We start from the raw sequence: 17,727 nt of genomic DNA, 5'->3' as shown, positions 1-17,727 counted from the left end.
TCTCTCTTGCAGCCTTTAAGATTCTCTCTTTGTCCTGAATGTTTGCCATCGTAATTATGATGTGTCTTGGTGTGTGTCTTTTTGGGTTCATCTTGTTTTGGACCATCTGTGCTTGTGTGACTTTTTTCTTCCCCACCTCAGGGAAGTTTTCTGTCATTATTTCTTCAAATAGGTTTTCTAACCCTTGTTCCTCTTCCTGTCATTCTGGCACCCCTATTATCCATATGTTGCTTCGTTTCATGCTGTCCCAAAGTTCCCTTAGGCTCTACACCTGTCTTTTAATTTTTTCTCCAATTACAGTTCAGTTTGGGTGTGTTTTACTTCCCTGTCTTCTAATTCAGTAGTTCAGTCCTCCGCTTCTCCTAGTCTACTGTTGAAACTTTCTATGGTGTTTTTTATTGCAGCTACATCACTCTTCATTTCTCCCTGATTCTTACATAAGTTATTGATTTTTTTCATCCATTTCTTCTTGATTCTTACATAAGTTGTTGATTTTTTCCTCCATCAGGTTTATGAACTGTATGACCCTTAATTTGAATTCTTTTTCTGACATATTGCATGCCTCTGCTTCACTTGGCTGCTTTTCTGGTGATCTCACTTTTCTTTCTTTTGGGGGTTTCTTTGTCTACTCATTTTTGGTCTCACTGACTGATCTAGATGTCGAGTCGTGCAGGGGCTGCTCCTTGGTTGGCTGTGGCTCCTCGGGCTGCGGTTGCTCCTCGAGTGGTCACAGAAGTGGCTGCTCCTCAGTTGGCAGGGGCATCTCTGGTGGGTTCTGTTCACAGCAGTGGTGTTTCCACTGGCTGGTGGGGGAGGCTGCTCGCACAGCTGCTCTTCCTTGGACAGGGGTGGGCTGATGATGAGGCTGCTGCTCGTCAGATGGGAGATGGGCTGCTTGTGTGGCTGCTGCTCCTCAGGCGGGATTGAGCTGCATGTGTGGCTGCTGCTCCTCGGACTGAGGCGGGCTGCTTACCCAGCTGCTGCTTGTTGGACAGGTGCTGGCTGTTGTGGTTGCTGCTCCTTGGACCAGTGCGGGCTGTGCAGGGCTGCCACTTCTCAGATGTGGGCAGTCTGCTTGTGTGGCTGCTGCTCCTCGGACTGGGGCAAGCTGCTCGGGCGGCTGCTGCTCGTCGAGTGGGAGTGAGCTGCACATGCGGCTGCTTCTCCTCAGATGGAGCTCGGGCTGCTTGTTTGGCTGCTGCTCCTCAGGCAGGATTGAGCTGCACGTGTGGCTGCTGCTCCTTGGATGGGGACAGGCCACTCACCCAGCTGCTGCTCATCGGACAGGTGCAGGCTCTGTATGGTGGCTGCTCCTCAGACCAGTGTGGAGTGCGCAGGGCTGCCGCTCCACAGATTTGGGCAGTCTGCTCGTGTGGCTGCTACTCCTTGGACTGGGCTGGGCTTCTCAGGAGGCTACTGCTCCTTGAATGGGGGTGAGCTGCTTGCAGCGCTGCTGTTCCTCATACGAGTTTTGGATACTCACACAGCTGCTGCTCCTCAGACAGGTGCAGGGTGTGAGCTGCGCAGCTGCTGCTCCTCGGACGGGGGTGGGCTGCATGGGGCTGCTACTCCTCAATCGTGGGCAGTCTGCCCATGCAGCTGCTGCTCCTTGGACAGGGCAGGATGCTTGTGTGTTTGCTGCTTCTTGGATGGGGGAGCGGGACACTCACACAGCTGCTGCTCCTTGGACAGGGGCAGGCCAAATGAGGCTTCTTCTCTTAGGCCCAGGGCAGATTGCTCACGGTGCTCCTGCTCCTTGGACAGGAGTGGGCTGCTCACGTGTCTGCTGCTCACGTGGTTGCAATGCCCTGGGCTAAGGCATTGGGCTGGTCAGAGGGAAGCATGCTTCATAACTCACAGGAGCCTGCACCCAGGGTGGCTGGAGACTCGTTGACTGTGGGATCACAGCCGAGGTAGCAGTTCCCTGGCAGGGGTGGCTGTAGAATCCCAGGTGTTATCTGAGGGCACCCTGGGTGGAGGTGAGGTTGGACTCCCAATTACAGCAGCTTTCCCCTTCAAAAGGCTAAGCCTCTGTGGACGAGCTGGCCTCCTGGAACTGTTTAACATGGTGTAAGTTGGTGGTCTAGTTTCATTTTTTGCATGTATCTGTCCAATTTTCCCAACACCATTTATTGAAGAGACTGTCTTGACTCCATTGTATGTTCTTGCCTCCTTTGTCAAATGAATATTTCTTGCCACTCCCTTCTGGGCTGCAAAGTTTCCATTGAGAAATCAGGTGACAGTCATATGGGCTCTCACTTGTAGGTAACTAACTGCTTTTCTCTTGCTGCTTTTAAGATTCTTTCTTTCTCTTTAGCACTTGGCCTTTTAATTCTGATGTGTCTTGGTGTGATCCTCTTTGGGTTCCTCTTGTTTGGGATTCTCTGTGCTTCCTGGACCTGTAAGTCTATTTCTTTCACCTGGTAGGAGAAATATTCTGTTATTATTTCTTCAAATATGTTTTCAATATCTTGCTCTCTCTCTTCTTCTGGCACTCCCACAATGCAAATGTTGGTATGCTTGACGTTGTCCCAGAGGTTCCTTACACTACCTTCGTATTTCTTTATTCATTTTTCTTTTTGCTTTTCTGATTGGGTGTTTTTTGCTTCTTCATATTTCAAATCATTGATTTGATTATCAGAATTCTCTACTCTACTGTTGAATCCCTGTATATTAGTCTTTATTTCAGTCACTGCTTAATTTCTGAGTGGTTCTTTTCTAATATTTTGGCATTCTCATTAAAATCCTTGAAAGTCTCACTAAGTTCCTTGGAGGTCTCAAGAAGATTCTTGAGTAACCTTATAACCATGGTTTTGAACTCTATAGCCAGTAGTTTGTTTTCTTTCATTTGTGAGATGTTTCTTTGCCTCTGCATTTTGGCTGCTTCCTTGTGTTTGTTTCTATTTATTGGGTAGAGTTTCTTGAGTTGTTAGAGTGGCCTTATATAGTAGGGCTCAGTGGCTTAGCCTCTCCAGTCACCTGAGCTGGCACTCTAGGTGTGTCCTTTTGTGGTCCTTGTGCACAATCTTGTTGTAGTTGAAACTTGATTGCTGTTGGTGTCACTGGGAGGAATAGACTTCCAGGCCAATTGATTGTGGAGACCATTTGTGACCACAGTGGGAGAACTGCTATGCAGGAGACACCTATGAAACAGGACTGGCTTAAATGGGGCTTTGGTGCTCAGTGAGTCTGCCTCTTGAATGTGTTGCTTATGGATGTGTAGAGTTGTAATCTGGAATGATCTGATGTTGACCACTGAGTGCACTGGTTCTTGAGTCTCCAAGGATTTGCAAAGTCATCCACTGCCTGGGACCACCCAGTAGGAGCTACAGAGAGATTTGCATATTCCTCTTAGTTGTATCAAGTTTGGAATTTCCCAAGCAAGGCCCAGCTGTGAAGAAAGGCAGGCTGGTGCTAGTGCTGGGTCTTGGGCCTTTTATTGATAAGTTTGGGGATCCCTGACCCAGCTTCAGTTTCTTTGAGAGATTTTAGCAAAGTCTGAAGCCTAAGAAAGGACAGGCCATTCATATGTAAAGTCACTGCACACAGGTTGGGTGGAGCTGCAAATTGGATGAGGTGGACTCTCAGGGAATCACCTAGGTGGAAAAAACAGAAATGGCTGCCAGTCAGCCTTGCCACTGGGGAGGTCCCAGTATAGGAACAGTGACCCCTGCAGAACACCTCTGTCTAGGAGAAAGCCTCTTCCAGGTTTCCTGCCCTGATGCCAGACAATCCAGTTCTTCATCATATGTGTTTGTGTCTTCCAGAGCCTCGCTCTGGCACTGGAATTCAGAGGAAGCAGGACCTTTTAATTTCAGTTTGTGTGCTGGTCTTTTAAGAGTAACAGTTGGGTTTCCAGCAGCCTCCATGTCACTGAGCCCCAATCCCCACTGGTTTTTACAATCTGTAGTTATGGGGAATTCTTTTGCCAGCTCTGGGAACCTGGGCTGGGAAATATGGTTTGGAGCTGGGGCCCCTTGCTCCTCACCAGGGGCCTCTGCAGGGATGATCTCCCCCCTGATTAAAAAAGTTGCATACGTGGGTGCAGGTCCAGCCTGTTCTGCGTTTCTGCCCCTCCTACCAGTCTCAATGTGCTTTCTTCTTTACTTCTTTAGTTGTAGGACTTCCATTCAGCCAGATTTCAGGTGGTCCAGGATGATGGTTGTTCTGTATTTTACTTGTAATTTTGATGTGGTTGTGGGAGGCAGTGAATATAGGCGTTTAACCTATGCTGCCATCTTGGATTCTCTTGAATTTACCCGTTTTTAACAAATATAAATAATAATTACCTTTATGATTAAGCACAAATTATAGAAAATTTAAACTGGTTGTTATTATTATATTTGAAGATAAAGAAAAATAAAAGTTAAATTATAATAAATACATAGAGCTTTATGAGGCCCAGTGACAGATAGAAAAATAAAATAAAAACTAGGTTTTTATATGAGCTGATATATAAACATATGATATGAGCTTAAATACAATAGTAGAAGAACCTCAAAAAAATTCAAGTTCCATGAAGCAAGGGACCTTTTTTGCTATATTTGTGAAATGAGAAGATTTCTGTGCAAATGGTAGACCTGGTAATTATTTTTTTGACTAAACATTTTGAATACATAAATGAATAAAATGATAAATCTAGTACAACAGGGATCATTGTAAAGTAAACAGTTTTGTTGTGTTGCTCACATCACATTTATTTATTCATTAATTCAAAAAGGTTATGGAATAGCCAATATGGAAAGAGAATGTAAAAATGCATCAAAAATCTTTTTAGATACCTTGAGGATTCAGACACATCATCATTTTCTCATTTCATAATATTACTATTTATTAAAGGCCAGTTTGAAAGGAGTCAAACCATATTTCACATATGAAGGCCATTTTAAAATCTGGAAAATTAACTCTAGCTATTTAAGAAGTAAGGCAAATCCCAGTAAGTAATCATGGGAGTTTAGAAAGCAATATTCTTTTTTTCAATTTTATTTTATTGTTTAAAGTATTACATATAGTATTACATATAGTATTACATATGTCTCCTTTTTCCACCATTGACCTCTCTCCGGCCACCCCCACCCCCACCCCCGGCACATGCCCACAACCCCTGAGTGTATTTTTCCATTGGTTATGCTTTATGGATGCATAAAGTCCTTTGGTTGACTTCTTACCCCTACTCCCCTGCCATACCACTGAAGTTTAACATTGCTCAATGCTTCATTGTCTCTGTATCTTTTTTTGTTCATCAATTTATGATATTCATTATATTCCACAAATGAATGAGATCATGTGGTATTTATCTTTCTCTGATTGGCTTATTTCGCTTAGCATAATGCTCTCCAGGTCCATCCATGCTGTTGCGAATGGTAAGAGTTCTTTCTTTTTTAATGCAGCAAAGTACTCCATTGTGTAGATGTACCACAGTTTTTAATCCACTCATCTGCTGATGGGCACTAAGGCTGTTTCCAAATCTTACCTATTTTAAATTGTGCGGCTATGAACATAGGGGTGCACATGTCCTTTCTGACTGGTATTTCTGATATCTTGTGATATATTCCTAGAATTGGGATCACTGGGTCAAATGGGAGTTCTATTTTTAGTTTTTTGAGGAAACTCCATACTGTTTTCCACAGTGGCTGCAAGAGTCTGCATTCCCACCAGCAATGCAAGAGGGTTCCATTTCCTCTGCATCCCCTCCGGCACTTGTTGTTTGTTGATTTGTTGATGATAGCCATTCCGATAGGTGTGAGAAGGTACCACTTTGTCATTTTGATTTGCATCTCTCTGATGATTAGTGACTTTGAGCATGTTTTCATATGTCTCTTGGCCTTCCTTATGTCTTCTTTCAAAAAGTGTCTATTTAGGTCCATTGCCCGTTTTTTAATTGGGTTGTTTATCTTCCTTTTGTTAAGTTGTATGAGTTCCCTGTAAATGTTGGAGATTAAACCCTTATCGGAGATAACATTGGCAAATATGTTCTCCCATGCAGTGGGCTTTCTTGTTGTTTTGTTGATAGTTTCTTTTGCTGTGCAAAAGCCTTTTATTTTGATATAGTTCCATTTGTTTATTTTCCCTTTAGTTTCCATTACTCTAGGAGTGGTATCAGTAAAGATATTGAAGCATCCATCTTATATAAAAACTGCTGTTTGAAATTTTAACCCTGCTATTTCTGGCTTCTATAAATGCTTGCTGGCTTAAATAATAAGGAAAATAAGATTACTCCCATTTCAGAGAGGCCATTAAACCTTCTCCAGATGAAGTTATCAGTGCTGGCGTCAGGTCAAGCCTTTGGTTGAGGTCTCAAAGCACCAGCACATAGGGGCTCTTTAAGAACTTGCAAAGAGGAGTGGAACAGAAGCCATATTTGAAAGACAAAGAAGGTAAAATGGTATAAATACAGGAAACTTTCTGTGTGATTTCACCCAGAATTTGAGAGACATTTTCCTCTGGGCCCATGAGTAATAATAATAAATGTAACTCCATCTCTCTAAGCATTGCTTGGTTCTTCTCCGGTTTTCTGTAACATTATTGGTTCCCTGAGATTCTGGAAAAATCAACCCATACTTTGCCTTTTGGCCTCCGGTGTGGACTGGGTTTGGGGACCGGGGGAGCTGGATAGGCCTTCGGGAGGCGCCGCTTTGCTGATTTAGCAGAATTGAACCAGGGGACTCCAGGCACTCCCGTACCTCAGCCCAGGACCCGGCCAGCATCCAGAGAGAGTGGACGGACATCTCTGGAGCTGTTGACAGAATCAGTAAGGTAGGGGCCCTTATTAGTCAGGCCCACTCCAAGTGAGTGGAAGGGGGAGCTTGATCACCTCCTCGGAAGTCAAGGACTTCCTCAGACAAATTAATCAGGAATCAGGTGGACTGTTTAAACTCTGGGTAAATATCTGGTAGAAGTCAAAACTTGGGCTATCTGGTATATAAATGTGGGACTCCGGAGGTGAGTGGATTCAGATTCGATTAAGGAATTATGAGTTCATTCTGCTGTTTGTTTTTGTGGGACTAGCCAATTTGCTGCAGAAAAGGGGGACTGGATGCAGTCTGAACTCCTCGGGTAGGTTCTCACCAAGACGTTGGTCGAGAATTCTGTTCTGGGGCATGAGTGCCAGGAGTGCCCCAAGCCCATCTGGGGAGTTGGGCATTGTTTTGTTTATCTGCTCAGCTCCAGTCTGGGCTAGTCTACTGAGAGAGTGTGAGTACGGATGTTTGTCTGTCTTGGCAGAATTATCTGCTCATTAACTGGTGTGTGTGAAGCAAAAGCTACTTTGTGCCTTCTGGCTATACACATGAGAGTATTTTGTTATCTGTTTCTATTGTTTGTTTAAAGATAGGGCTGACCCACTGTGACGAAATTAAAAAGTCTCTAGCAGCTGCGAGATTTATTTTTCTTAGAGTCTTTTGCTCTCTGTCAGAGAGGGAATCAGCCCACTTAGCTAATAAAAATTTCTGTCTATCGGTTGCTCTTCCCTGAATTGTAAATTTGCTGTATTAAATTGAAATTTTGAAGTTCTTGGGTAGATTTAAAGGCTAAAACAAAGGCTGGCTAGGTTCCAAGATTGCTTGGTTCTGAGATTGCTTGTAAGAAAAGCAAGAGAGAAGTCTTTTCAGGTTAACTATTTGCTTAGCAAATTAACAAAGTAGTAAATTTCAAAAAACAAAGAACTTGTTATTTATGGTTTTTCTTATCTCTTTTGTGGATGGAGACTTCCAGGGGCAGGGCTTACAGCTCCACAGGGTGGAGAGATTTACTGTCCCTGTCCCTGCCTGTGACATCATAGTCCAACGTGAGCCACCTGAGGTGGAACTAAGGCTAAAGTTATTATTAACTGTCTAGGGACTCCGTTAACCCTGGTTGTGTGTCTTGTGTGGTCTGTTGTCTTCGTGGTTGTGTGTTTTGTTTGACTTGCCATTTTCAGTTATTTATTAGAATCCTCATAGAGGACATAACCTGGTCTCTCCCTTCCTCCTTCATCCTGTTCTGACAGCATCTGTAACTGGATTAAAGATCTTTTTTTCAGGAGGCCCTCCAGGCTTTCAGTCTGCATGAAATCTCACTATACACCCTTATTCTCATCTGCTATCTATCCAGACCAACTAAGAGTCATTTTTCTCCACAGGTCAGACCACAGCCTTCAGGAGGGAGGACTACTACAGCAGTAGTCTGTGGTTTTCTCCAAAACTCCCACTGCTTCTATTTCTCCCCTCTGTAGGAATTGTCTTCCTCTGACTCACAATAGGAAAGGGAGACAAGCACGGGCCCTGGACTGGAGGATGGGGGGTGGTGGGGGGTGGCGGCAATTAATTATGAAGCAGGGAGAGATAGGTTTTTGTTAATTTTTACTGGCTGAAGACCACTCTGCTGGCGTAGGGGTCTGGTCCGTAACCTACTAGTGCAGGTGTCTTATCAGAACTTCGCTAGATTCAAGGTAGCAAGTTTTCTGCAAGCACAATTAATCTTTCTCTGCCCAGTTTATTCTTTTTAACCTTTCCAATACTAAATTAGATCAATACAATATACTTAAAATTTATAAATATTAATCTAAAAATGCTGACTGTTCACTTTTGGTAATCATTAAAGGATTGAGGTTTCTAAGAATAAAGATTTCTAATACATAAAAAAAAACAACCCTAAAACCTAAACTCCCAGGAGCCAAGTGAAGGAAAAACAGAGCTGAAGTCCACAGCCACCCTGGTGATTTAGAACTGGTTGCTAGGCAGACTCAGCCTCTGAAATCCAGGTCAAAGAAGGGAGGGTTGGATGCCCAAGATGCCTGCAATGGCCCTGAAAGAAGCAGCAGCAGCAAGAAAAACGGGGGACAGCAGAAATTTACCTGACACTAGAGCTGCCCCGCTGCTGCCCAGTGAGTAATGAGTGTTTTACAACAAGCAATACAAGACTTAGGCCTTTGGCTTGCTGGCTACAGCAGTTAAACCAGAAGCCAGTGATTGCTACTAGCCTTCCTGTAGCCCCAGGAATAGAGCAGCAAGCCCGGGATCTATGAAAACTGCAGGAAGAGCTAGTGAAAGCTCCCTGTTTGCAAATGTACTGAAAGGGTTCAGTACCTGTTGCTTCTGGAAGAGGAGGGGCTGATATCCCCTTCCAGTGCACTCCCTTGGAAGAGGCCTGGTCACTGCTCTGCCACTAAGGGGATTGGTGAGAAGACAAGGATAGCAGGGCCCTGTAACTGATAAACAGGATTAACAAAAAGGGCAAAGGAAAAACACTCTTCCTGGACCTGGGAGCCTTCAGGACTTTGAGATTCTCCAAGACAGGAGGAGTCTGACTCAGAGACTGGCCGAGACCCCGTTGGGTTAGAAGAACCGGAGGCTGCATATTAAACTTATAAACTGCCGTTTGCTAGGCAGAGGTCCAAACCCAGCTGTATAGGGGTTAAGCTGCCTGTGTACAGCAAAACAACTTTCTTCCATGCCAAAATATATTTTAGAAAAATTGGATAGACTGTGTTTATGCCTAGAAAGAACTGGCCTCCACGCACAGCCCTGACAGTGGCCTGCAGAAAACTATAATAGACTTAGATGATGCCTGCATCTTCATGAACATGGCTCCATAGAGACAAGGACAATTTTGCTTTGTGTGGGAAGGTCAAAAATAGACTTTAGTCACCTCCCTAAGATGTTTGTATAGCCCTACCATGTGTCATGTTTAGTAGCAGAAGATTTAGCTGTCAGAAGCAGCCACAGTGCCAATGTTATACTTCATTATGTAAATATAGTAATCTTTAATTCTCTTACAGATATAAATGCAGTTGTCAAAAGGGCATGTGCCCAACTGGGCAAAGAAAAATACCCATCAGGTTTGGTCTCGATTAAGAGACAGTTGGCAGCCTGTATATTGTCTTGCAGGCCTGAGTGACCAAGCCCATGTCAGGGGTGGCACAAACCTCAACTTTAGGAAACTAGGGAAGGCCTGTTTAGAACAGAGGGAAGTAGTGAAGTGGTGAATACTAGCCCTCTGGTACAGGAATTACAGAACCTGTGAGGTCCTGTGACATATGAGACCCTGTAAAGAAATAAAGATCCCTTAGTCCATTCTGAGAGGAGAAGTTACCCCTCCTAGAAACCATATGTGGTTTAAGGACAGCTGCGACTATCTATTTGAATATAGACACATTTTGAATTTCTTCTTGCCATTTGAAGACAGTTATATTTCTCTGAAGAATCCATAAAAAGAACTGACAAGAAAAATCAAAAGATCTTAAAACAGGTCAATATATTTTTCTCCTTATATAATTTTTCCAAAATTTGACAATGCTTAATAAATCATGGCAATACATTTCTTTGCATAAATTCAATAAGACCGGTTCCTAGTAGTGGTTTTATTGACTGAAAACTTTGACTGGAGTATCATGTTTTAAAGAGCCCTGTCTGGACTCTGAACACTTGAAGCCAATAAGAGTGCCACGAAAAAAGCCTGATATCCTGCTTGGGAGCCCTGAAAATGGCTGGTGCTGGAGCATCAGGCCCATACCCTACCATCACTGGCGGGTGGTCAGAGTAGAAGGGGAGCAATAAGGGTGCCTCTGCATCCCTGTGGAACCCCCACGCACTCTGAGCCATGATGAGTAGGAGGGCTACTAAGATGGGCCTTAAAGCCTAGGACATGGCCCCGGGTAGAGCCACTGCAGGTGAGGGATTCACCTAACTCAGCAGATACTGCAGGCAGGCCTGATGGCAACTGAATGGCTTGGCTTCCTGGCCCTATGGGGCACACTAAGATTCAATCATGAAATTCCGGCAAAGGTAGTCAGTTACCATTCTTGTTGTGTTCATGAAAATAATCAGGCCAAATTGAATACAATAAAAAAATGGTCTTAATTTGGCTCTTTTGATAAACATAGAGGTAATTTTAAGGAAAAAAATTCTATTTCAATAGATGTCATTAAAACTGAAATGTTTTCTTTCCCTTACACCAGACCATTTGTTACAGTTTGTCTCTGCCACGTCACAAGCCCACCTCCTTCTGTGCCCAGGCCTCATCGTCACTCTGACAGACAGCAAGGATCTCTTGACTCTGAGAAAAAACTCTGTCCCTCCTCAGCATGAAGCAGCTACAGAAGAAATTCAATGTCCATTTTCCCTAAAAAATTTAGAGCCAGGATCCTTGAGGTAATATATTAGGCAGTTAGACAGACATGAGCAGAGCAAGGACAATGGGCCAACTAGCGCTACCAAATGTAACTAAGTATTTCTACCTCTAGGTATGTAAGACAAGGGGCATAGCCAAAGATGTACTCACCCAAAGTCTTATCCCCTAGAAACGGTTGGTAGACTATTTTTCCAAAAGACTTGACCCCTTTACATTTGGGTGACCTACTTGCCTCCGGGTGGTAGCAGCCACAGCTATGCTTATCAAAAAAGCAAATAAGTTAACCCTAGGGCAGGAACTAATCCTAACTGCCCCACATGAGGTCAAGGCTTTACTCTAGAACACACTGGAGTGCTAAATTTCAAATGCTTCCCCCAGTTTCAGGCTCTTCTACTTGACCAGCCCCACATCCGATTCCACAAGACTCCTGCTATCAACCCTGCCAGCCTCCTCCCAGACAATGACTCTGAAAAAACTCTACATGACAGTTCAGAGGTCACTGACTTAGTACAGCCCGCCCGGACCTCACTGACACCCCACTGGCATCGTCAGATAAGGTACTGTTCACAGATGGGAGTAGTTTTGTCCAGGAAGGAATCAGGTATGTGGGGGCTTAGACTGAACCATCTGATCTCAGGCACTCACTCGCAGGACTTCGACACAGAAGGCCAAGTTAATTGCCCTTATTCAGGCTCTCCAATGGGCAAAAGAAAAATCAGTAACAATTTATACTGATAGCAGGTACGCATTTGCAACGGCTCACATACATAGTGCTATTTACAAGGAAAGGGAACTCCACAGAAGCAAAAGGGAACTGGGCCACAGATAAAACGGCCTGGGAGGTTGCCCTAAAACCAGTGGGGCCTCTAAAGATTCTAGTGATTTTTCCATACCCTGACCTACCCACCTCACCAGCTTACATGGAAACCCAATCTAGAAAAGCTTAAATCCATAACCAATCTTTACTTGAGTTCTTAAAGGCTTTACAGTCCACCCAGAAAGCAGTCCAGGAGCATGTCTGAGACACTCTGCCTGAACCAACTTCTGATCTGGTCTGTCCCTTCCAACCTGGTGACTCTATTTAGACACAAAAAAATTTGCCACCCAAGGACTGACTCCTACCTGGAAAGGACCACCCCCATGGCAGTCAAGGTCGACGGGATCCTGACGTGTCTTCATCACACCCAGCTTAAGACAGCTAGGCAAAATAGAGTCCAGGACTCTTTGGAGCCTCTAGAGATTATTTCTGGCCCTCATTCTGGGCCTTTCTCTTATAAACAGGCCCACTGACTTTATTTGGCAGAGAATTAATTCTATTAAGCTTATAGTCCTCAGGGGTCAATACAACTCCTTCCCCAACAATGACCAAAAAGAGTCAATGATTTGACTTATGTACATAAAACCAGTGGGGAATGAAGTATCCATCTTATATAAAAACTGTTGTTTGAAATTTTAACCCTGCTATTTCTGGCTTCTGTAAATGCTTGCTGGCTTAAATAATAAGGAAAATAAGACTACTCCCATTTCAGAGAGGCCATTAAACTTTCTCCAGATGAAGTTATCAGTGCTGGCGTCAGGCCAAACCTTTGGTCGAGGTCTCAAAGTGCCAGCACATAGGGGTTTTTTAAGAACTTGCAAAGGGGAGCAGAACAGAACCCCATATTTGGAAGACAAAGAAGGTAAAATGGTATAAATACAGGAAACTTCCTGTGTGATTTCTCCCAGAATTTGAGAGACATTTTCCTCTGGGCCCTCACGTAATAATAATAAATGGAACTCCATTTCTCTAAGCATTGCTTGGTTCTTCTCCGGTTTTCTGTAACAATATTGCTATGATATATGTCTGATATTTTGATGATATGAATTCTTCTAAGCTTTTTTGTTTTCCTGTCTTATGTTTAAGTCCTTTATCCATTTGGAGTTTATTTTTGTGTATGGTGTAATTTGGCGGTCTAGTTTCATTTTTTTGCATGTATCTATCCAATTTTCCGAATGCCATTTATGGAAGAGACTGTCTGGACTCCATTGTATGCTCTTGCCTCCTTTGTCAAATATTAATTAAGCATTGTGGCTTGGATCGATTTCTGGGTTGTCCATTTGGCCATCCCTCCAAGGCTTGTGGTGCCTGCCTCTTCCTCCTCATGGCCCAGGACCCATCAGGACCTTGTTTCTTCATCTCGGCAGCCCTTTCCCGGTTTGGCAACATCAGTGGTGAGTCCCGCCCCGCCCCCATGCCCATTCCTCACGGCCGCCTGCCCTCCTGCATCTCTGTCCATAATACGCGGCCGCTTCAGAGATAGCCTTTCTGGACCCTTCCAGGAAGGTTCCTTCGGACCTTGGAGAGGTAGCAGAGATGTCTCTACTTCCCCCCTCCGGTCCCTCCATCTGTCCGTAGCGGGGTTAAACTTCTGGGGCGCCAGCCTTTCGCCCGGTTACAGGCCCCGTGCATCGAGCACGGGGCATCCAAATTCCAAAGTTGATCTGAGCACACCTTTAGGGTGCCTGCTCGCCAATCTGACTAAACGCTGGGCCTGCCCCGGATCTGCATCTTCTTCTATCTCTTTTTTCAACATCCTATAGTTTTATTAGTAGAGGTCTTTTACCTCATTAGTTAACTTCTTTTCTAGGTATATTAATTTTTTTGGTGTGATGGAAAATGGGATTTTTTTTTAGTCTCTCTTTCTGTAAGTTCACTATTGGTGTATAGATATGCCATAGATTCCTTGGCGTTAATTTTGCATCCTGCTACATTCGCTCCTGGATCACGGAGATGTCACAGGTGACTGTGAATCAGCTCCTGCTCCATCCCTACACTCGGCTCCCCTCTGACCTGCCTCTGCCTAACCCTGGCCTTTAACCCCCCCGCCCCTCATCGCCCCTGGTGAGTTGGAAGCAGTCAGAACGAGTTTGCGTCCCCTATTACCAAAAGGCCGGGATGTTAGGTCAGAGAGAGCCCAGGATTGGATACATGCAGACTTGTGATGAGATAATGGACTCTCCCTGAAATTTCAAACAGATCAGCCTGCCAGGCACAGATACCGGCTTCTCCCTGAATCAACACGACCCCCACACAGATACTGACTCCTTCCTGAATACCCTGCTGACCCCCTGCAGCGGAAACTTCCTTGGTTGAATACCTCAGTTCATGTCCCTGCCCCTCACCCAACCACAGTATAAAAAAAGTGCCCTGCTCCATGTTGGCGCGGATCCACGTGCCCTGTCTTTGGGGTTCGTGGGTCACCCGGGGACGCAGAATAAAACTTTTCCTTTCTTCCTTTTCTGATTAACTCAGCTCTCTTTATTTCCTATGCCGCCTCATGAGCCACCTAACCTAACATTTGGTGCCGAAACCGGGTGGCGCGAGCACTCCATTTGGCCATCCCTCCAAGGCTTGTGGTGCCTGCCTCTTCCTCCTCATGGCCCAGGACCCATCAGGACCTTGTTTCTTCATCTCGGCAGCCCTTTCCCGGTTTGGCAACATCAGTGGTGAGTCCCGCCCCGCCCCCATGCCCATTCCTCACGGCCGCCTGCCCTCCTGCATCTCTGTCCATAATACGCGGCCGCTTCAGAGATAGCCTTTCTGGACCCTTCCAGGAAGGTTCCTTCGGACCTTGGAGAGGTAGCAGAGATGTCTCTACTTCCCCCCTCCGGTCCCTCCATCTGTCCGTAGCGGGGTTAAACTTCTGGGGCGCCAGCCTTTCGCCCGGTTACAGGCCCCGTGCATCGAGCACGGGGCATCCAAATTCCAAAGTTGATCTGAGCACACCTTTAGGGTGCCTGCTCGCCAATCTGACTAAACGCTGGGCCTGCCCCGGATCTGCGTCCTATTTCTGTAATGTAGCATGGCCTCAGTATGAAAATGGGACCTTGACTTTACCGTCCATACTGATCTCAGTAATTTCTGCCAGCGAACCAGAAAATGTGCCCAAGCCTCTCTCTCTCTCAGTCTCTCCCTCTCTCTGCGTCACCGTCCATTACCCCCACAGTTCCTTCTGCCTCCTCTCCTTGCCCCGACCTCCCTCCTCCCCCTGGGCTGTGGCCAGGCCACGCCAGGAGCTGCCAAGCCCATGGTGTGTGTGGGGGGGTTGGTTCATGTGCTGTGTGTGGGGGGTGGCGATGGCACCGCCTTCATCCCAACGTCCTCCCACCCCCTTCCACCAGAGACCACCACGAACTCCCCTGGCAGAAGGCCACCCGTTCTCCCGCTGGCTTATGCCCCTGTCTGTCCACACTCTCCCCTCCCCCCTCCCTGCCGGACTCTCTTCTAGCCACGCCTTCTCTGCTACCTACTGACCCCGCCTCCTGATCCCGCCTCCCCTCTTCCGCCCACCCCACATTGGCCGGAAACTCAAACCGCCGGAGGACAACCCAGTGCCCTCATCCTCAGGCGCGAGCGGTCCGTCCACCCGCCTCGCCACTGTTGGGAAGCGGTCCGCTGGGCCGGGGTTGGTTCCGTGTGCCCCCTCTCCTCCTCCCTCCGCTACTCCCCTTTTCCCCCCCGCCGCTGCCACAGCCGCCACAGCCACTGTGGGAGCTGAAAACTCAAGTCACTGAGGACAACCCCGCCCCCACCCCTGCCTGCTTCCCCAGTCTGTACACACAGGCGTCCACAGGCCCCACCTTCTTTCTGTCCCTCCTCCTCTCTGCCCCGCCCCCTGGAGGTTGTGGTGTTCCCCCTGTGCGCTCGTGTTCATTCTAACTGCCCGCCTCGCCCCGTGTGCTCTCCGCCAAATCTCCAGCAATTAAATTCACAGGTGGCTGGCCAGTTCCCTTTGTGAGAGGTTGCAGCTGGGAAGGATTTTATCCAGGTAGCCATTCTCTCTCACTCTGACCTTCCTCAAATTGAAAAACGCTCTCTTCAGACCCTCTTAACCAGCAGCTGCCTTCTTCCCTATCCCTGAGAGCCCAAATCCTGAGAACGTTAGCTCCAAAACAGCCTCTTCTATTTCTGCGCCCATTCTACCCCTGAGGGAGGCAGCAGGGACTGAGGGCATGGTCTGAATCTATGCCCCCACTCTCTATGTCCAGCCTCACAGATTGAGAGGCATCTCAGGTCCTTTTCCACTGACCTGACCACCTTTACCGTAAACTTAATCTGACCTTTAAGGTCCTTAATAGCCCTCAGACCCCAGTCCGAGATCCAGTGAACATGGCCTTTAAGGTTAATGCCCGTGAGGAGCAGGCAGAATCAAATCTGGAGGCCCGCCTTCGTAGACCTGCAGATGCAGGCCTTGGTTGCGGCCCTGAGACTGACGGCAGCAGTGCATGGCCCCAAGGGGGCCGTGCACAGTGGGGGTGCAATGAGAGGATGCACACCGCCTGGAGAATGCTTCAAATGAGGAAATGAAGGCCACTGGGCAAAGCAGTGCCCCCAGCCCCGGGCTCCAAGCCCTGCCCGGCGTGCGGTCAAAGCAGCCACTGGAAGAGTGACTGCCCCTGGAAAAGTGGCGGGTCCTCTGTGCACCAGCGTGGAGGGGCAGCCCTTCCAGGTCATGACCCGCTGCTGGCCATGCTGGGACTGGCTGACTGAAGAAGCCCAGCCTCGATGACCCCCAATCACCCTCGCCGAGCCTGGGGTCACAATGAAGGTAGTGGGTGCACGAGTCTCCTTCCTGATCGACACAGGAGCTACCTTCTCTGTCCTGCCCTCCTTTTTGGGGCCCCTTTTTCCTTCCAAGATCTCAGTCATAGGTATTGATGGCAAATCCACCTGCCCGTTGGCCACCGGACCCCTTCCCTGCCTCCTTGATGATAGCCCTATAACCCACTCATTTTAGTCATGCCTTCATGCCCCGTGCCCCTGTTAGGACGATATATTCTCACCAAACTAGGGGCCACTCTGAGGCTCACTCGGAGCCCTTCAGCCTCCCTGCTCCTTCCGCTCCTGGCCCCCTCCCTTCAAGGGGATGCCGATCCCCCACTGCCTGCGTCCCTTGTCGACCCAAAAGTGTGGGATACCTCTACCCCGGTGGTTGCTAGACATCATGCCCCAGTCAAGATCAGACTTAAGGACCCCACCTCGTTTCCCTCCTGCCCCCAGTTTCCCATCTCCCTAACTCACCGTCGAGGACTCAAACCCCTCATTACTCGGCTTCTGGGGCAGGGTCTCCTCATCCCTACCGACTCCCCCTGCAACACGCCCATCCTCCCAGTTAGGAAGGCAGACGGGACCTACCGGCTGGTTCAGGACCTCCAACTGATCAACGAAGCGGTGGTCCCCATCCACCCAGTGGTCCACAATCCTTACACTCTCCTCTCACGCATCCCGTCCGGTACCACCCACTTTTCCATCCTCGATCTCAAGGATGCTTTCTTTGCCATCCCTCTGGACCCAGACTCTTTCCATCTGTTTGCATTTACTTGGGAGGACCCAGATGAGCAGACATCCCGCCAACTCACCTGGATGGTCCTGCCCCAGGGGTTCAGAGACAGTCCCCACCTGTTTGGCCAGGCCCTAGCCAGAGACCTCCAACAATGCTCCTTAGAACCCAGCACTCTTCTCCAGTATGTAGATGACCTCCTCCTCTGCAGCCCCTCCCTGAACATGTCCCGGAGGCATACAGCTCATCTCCTTAACTTTCTAGGAGACAGGGGATACCGCGTGTCCCCTGCCAAGGC

The sequence above is a fragment of the Myotis brandtii genome, unplaced genomic scaffold (genome assembly GCF_000412655.1).
Source record: "Myotis brandtii unplaced genomic scaffold, ASM41265v1 scaffold527, whole genome shotgun sequence".
Lineage (NCBI taxonomy): Eukaryota > Metazoa > Chordata > Mammalia > Chiroptera > Vespertilionidae > Myotis > Myotis brandtii.
Note: the sequence above shows the minus strand (reverse complement) of the source record.